This window comes from Eptatretus burgeri, chromosome 2 (genome assembly GCF_056783735.1).
Source record: "Eptatretus burgeri isolate ZD-2024b chromosome 2, Ebu_testis_v1, whole genome shotgun sequence".
NCBI lineage: Eukaryota > Metazoa > Chordata > Myxini > Myxiniformes > Myxinidae > Eptatretus > Eptatretus burgeri.
Window position 1 is genome coordinate 101,944,584 of NC_140962.1, and position 5,671 is coordinate 101,950,254.

The window sequence follows — 5,671 nt, forward strand, 5'->3', positions numbered from 1 at the left end:
GTTGTTGGCAGACCTTGAGCACCCTGAGCACCCTGTAGAAATATGGTGGGGACAAATTGCAGACAGAGCAAAGAGGGGGGGAGGCTGGAGAGGAGACGGTAGAAGACAGAAAGACCACCGACCAACCTGCGGTGATTGAGTGAGAGGCCCAAAGATACAGCCTCATCGTGGGAGATGCCAATGATCCGAAATGCCTTGGTTTCCACAGCGTGAAGCCGAGAAAGGTGAGAGGCAGGAGCACCAGCCCAGAGGGGAGAGCAGTACTCCATCAAGCTGCGGATGAAAGCTTTGTATGTGGTCAGGAGCTCAGGTGGGCTGAGGAAGGACTTTGCATGATGGAGGATTCCCAGTCGGCGACTGGCTTTAGAGGCCAGGATGGAAATGTGGCTTTCTCAGGAAAGAAACTTGGTTGTTACGGACGTCATAAAGGACACGAGCAACAGGCACGAATAACTAATGTAACCTGTTAATTAAGGTAGTGTTTAAAAGGCAAAGTATCAGTGGTGGTAAACTTCTGGAAAGCTTTTTTTTTTTTCTTCCTCAACCTTTAAAATCTTTATTTAATTTCAGTTGAATTATATTCTTGAACGCTAGAGAACACAAATCGCCTTTTTGGCACTTTCAAAATCCTTCTGTTTAGCAGTACGTGGACAAAATATTACGGCATTTTCCATCATCTCGACCAATCAAATTTGCCGCTCGCAGATCCCGCACATGTTCTTGTTTCTCAAGAATGCATGGGGAAAGGTGTTCTATGAACTCTAGATTTTTTTCTCTCTCTTCTGTTCAAGTAAATAATTCTATTAAAAATAAAATAAATATTTTAAAGGTTGAAGAAACTTTTTTCAGAAGTTTACAGCCATTGATGCAGCGTCTTTTACACCACCTTATTTAACATGCTTGTTGTTTGTGTCCTTTATGATGGTTCCAAAACTTAAACAGTAAGCTTGCTGTTTGGAATAATTTTTCATCTTGTTTGACAGATAGGCAGACAGAGTAAATAACGTTTTGTAAAAATTGCCAAATTCAGAGCCAAAGTACAGCTAAGCTGTGAACCAATCGCCTTTTGCTTCACACACACACAGGGTAAAAAGGAAGGACACAAAAGCAGAGAGAACAAAGGATGAAAGGGGAAGAGAGAGACAGAGACAGAAAAAGTGCTCATTAGTCCCGTGGAAGGTGGGGAAACGTGTCCACCCTGAAAACAATTATTAAATAGCTCGTTAATACATGATACACAGAGGATGGAGATAGCAGAGAATAGATGGTGGAAAACAGAAAACATCGACCTACCTGCAGTTTGAGAGCAACAGAACTTGTGCTTCGGCCTCATCACGGGAGATTGCAATAATTTTGAAAGATTTTGATTCCCCAGAATCCATGAGAGACTGATATGTGATGCTGGGGCACCAGCCCACAGTGGAGAGCAGTACTCCAATGGATAGGTTGATGCAACTTGTCACAAAAACCAAGAAGTCATGACAAAAAAAGATTTACAAAAGTTTGAACTATATTTTCACAACCATTATAGTTTTAGAGTAAATAGAGTGCAAAAGGAAATGCACAACATTGGTGGAAATAATCCTTCATCCTTCACGTAAACAGGCTGCAGCCTCTTCCCTCGCTGTAGACCTTGATAGAATCACAAGCTGGTCAAACACTTGGAATATGTCTTTCAATCCTGACAAATCCACAATCTCACTATCTCACTCCAAAAGGACCATCTGGCAAACCCATCTGACTTACTTTCTTAACAATCCTCTTGAAGAAGTTCAGTCACTCCAATGTTTGGGTCTCACGATCAGCCATGATCTTTCATGGGCAAACCACATTTCTGTATTGGCCTCAAAAGCCAGTCACCAACTGGGCATCCTCCATCGTGCAGTCATTTCTTGGCACACCTGAACTCCGATCCACCTACAAGGCCTTCATCCACAGCTTGATGGAGTACTGCTCTCCTCTCTGGGCTGGCTCCTGTGCATCACATCTTGCTCAGCTTGATGCCGTGGAAATCAAGGCCTTCCACATCATTGGAATCTCACGTGATGAAGCTGAATATATGGGGCTATCACTTCCACATCACAGATAAATCGATGGTCTCTGTTATTTTTTACCTCCTCCTTCTTGGTCTTGCACCATTATGCCCTTTCCATGCTGTCCCTCCCCTTCCCCCTCCCCAGGTATCTTCAAAGTGCATGCGGTCCATCATCCCCCATCATTTAAAACTCCAAAAATCCAGTATCACTCATGCTCACCTCCACTCATTCGTTCCTCTTTTTTCCCCACCTGTAGAACCAACTTCCACATTTTCCTCAATCTCATTCTTCCTTCTAGGTTTTCAAGATAGCTGTTCACCACCATCTCAAGTCATCCTCCAACCAAAACGATGATCTTTTCTAACTCCATTAACCCTCCCCAAGCCCACCTCTTTCCAAGTGTCCAGTTTTTCCTTCCTGAGAGCTTGCGGCAGTATCTATCTTGTTCACTCTCTGTGTCCTCCCCTCACCCTCATCCTTTATTTCTCCAAGTCTCTTTCCGTGTGTCCCTAAGCTCTGTTGTTGTATGTGTGTCCCCCCCCCCCGCTCTCTTTATACTGTTCCTTTCGTTCTGTTACATCTTGATTAGTTCGAAGTAAGTGAATCTCCTCCACGAGCCTCCACATTGCGTACAAAAACGACGTTTGAAGGTCTCCAGCTGTCTAAAACATGTGCAAGACTCAAATTTTAAACCATCAGGTGGCATTTCTGTGGTGTACAGGTATGTAATGTGAAAAATTCTGACATTCTTTGTTTGTAATGTGAAGATAAACCAAAGGCTGTTCCATCAGATAGGATATCTATTAAAAGCACTTGTTGTAAATCTGCGTCACATCCCGTGGTTCATTTCAGATTCGGTTGGTTTGTGCGTGCCAACATCTGCATTTACATAATTATTTTTTTTTCCAAGGAACTTGATATGTAAATATTCAATGAAATACGAAATGGCTTTTAAAAAGCCGAACTAAGACTACAAATATAAATTAATAATCCCAGGGCATTGATATAATCAAACAACGTTGCTATGGGTACAGAGGGATGTCGAGAAAATATTTGGATACAGGCGGAATTCATTCTATTGTTAATGAGTGAAATAAAAATCAAAGGCAGCACTCGTTCTTAATGGGGGGGGGGGGGTCTGAATCCCCTAAATAGGTATTTGCTCTCTTCTTCAAAACTACACACACAATTTTGATGAAACTTGACCGCAACATTCTTCACGCGTGTTGTACAAAAGTGCATCAACAGCATCAAAATCTATGCTCATTAAGGGGATCTACAGGGGGGGGGGGGGTTGCCCCCCAAAATAGGTATTTGCTCTCTTCTCTGAAACTACACACACTACTTTGATGAAACTTGACCACAGCCTTCGTCACCCGTGATGTACCAAAGTTTGTTCACGGCATTAAAAAATTCAAGGTCTCAGGCAGTCTGCGGGGGGGGGGGGGGGTTGAGTGCTTGTTGCTCCTGATCCAGGTGAGCTTCAGGACAGGTAGTCCTATTTAAAAAAAAAATATTTTGTACAACTAGTTTCCTGTTGGCAGTGAACTTGATCCATGACCTAGTTTACCACTTGAGAGTAAGTTGGACATTTTCAACCTTAAGAGAAAAAATAATAAATAACGTGACAATTCATCCCACGATAAATTTGCAATTGATAATTAATGAATTGGCTGAGACATCCAACACAAATTTTTTATTACAAACTCTCGGCGTCAAAAAGCTACATATATCGAACAGTTTCAAATAGAGCACCTCGTCGCCATTAGAGCATTTAAATTGCATCAGATGTGGCAATAATTGTGAATCATTGTTCCCCGCTTGCCACCAGCTCGATGACAGAAGACGCCATTTACATTTTTGCCGCCTCCATGCCTACCCCGTTTAGAATCCCGTGCGAGCACGGGCAACTGCTGCAGTGCGATTTACCAATGGGCGGCCAGCTCTTGTTTGTGCGGTGTCACATTGACTGCTGCCCCTTGGTGGAGAAAATTACTGCCGTATGTGACATCAGCATTGAATCAAACTGCACGGGGCCCAACATATAAGGTCGAAGATTAAAGGCATGAAAAATAATTTCAAAAAATGAACGTCTCAACTTTCCTGATTTATTCGATAAGAATTTGAATGTGAAAGCAGTTTACAGGATAAAAGATTTATCAAAAGTTATGAACAGACAAATGTCAAAAGCAATCAAAACTTTTATTGTTCGACAAGGAAATAATAATTCATCACCAATCGGCCTGGTGCTGGGCTGAAGATCCCAGGGTCTTGCGTTAAAGTCCCTGTCAGGCCATTGAATCAATACCAGGTAGGGTTGACTCAGCCTGTCATCCTTCCGAGGTCGGCAAAATGAGTACCAGCGTGCTCGTAACGGGGTATTGCATAAGCTGCACAGCTGGGTCCCCAGGAAATGATGGAGCCAAGCAGCCACAGGCTGCATATGAAGAAACTGCCTTCCCTTCCCTCACGCTGCCTTCCCCTTTCCATCACACCCCCTCACGGTGAGGTTGGAGGACAGAGATTGCAGAGCCCCCTCCCCCACACTGACTTCCCCTTTCCCTCTACTAATGCTATCCTCCTCCCAAACACCCTCCACTACCATACAACTCTCCGGGGGTTGAGTGGAGGAAGAGGTGTCAAAGAATGTGTGAATTGGACAAATGAAAGCTTTGTTTTTTTAAGTGGTGAAGCCGCTTCAATATGTGACTATTTCCTTCCGTCCGTCCGTCAACAATGAAGAAGGAGAACATTTGTAAGACACGGTGTTGCTATGAAAAATGGACCCTTTTGACCCTTTCGTCCACTGAGACCCCTTCAACCTTTCAGACCCCCAATACCCTTAAGACCCCGAGGACCCAAAAGCCCCTAAAGACCTAAAAGAACAAAATTCCCCGAGGACCTTAAAGACCCAAATAGTGGGGAAACGTCGCATAACAATTGTGCATTTTGTGAGGAAAACACCAAATTTGGCACACGAGTAGCCGATCATATTATGAACAGATTTGGATATTGGGCCATCTCAAATTCAGCCGCTGATGGTTGTGGCAGCCATTTTCCACTGCCATCAAAAATTTTGAGATGGCCCAATATCGAAATCTGTTCATAATATGATAGGCTACTAGTGTGCCAAATTTGGTGCTTTCCTTCCAAAATGCACAATTGTTATGCTATATTTAGCTAAGTTGCCCCACTAAAACGTTCCCGAGGACCCAAAAAGACCCAGGAGACCCAAAAGTCCCCGAAGACACTTTAGACCCCTTCGACCTTTACACCATTTAAAGCCCTCACACCCTTCAGACAGATAAGACACTTGACCATTTCGAACACTTGGACCTTTTTATACTAAAAAATAAATTCCAAATAAATATATCACCACCAATATTACAAATAAATTTGAAGAAAAGAAATGTTTGTGTGATGAATGATTGGTATAAATCCTGACAACACAGCAACTCCGTGACGTCATTCTCTGCCACGACGTGTGGAGTGGCGAGCGTAGCGAACCGATCCACGCCAGTGATAATTATATTATAATATAAAACAACTGTTCACATATATCTATACTTGTACTTTTGTGTACGTGTACGTGTACATGAACACAAAATGTAGGCATCGGAAATGATACAAAGTCC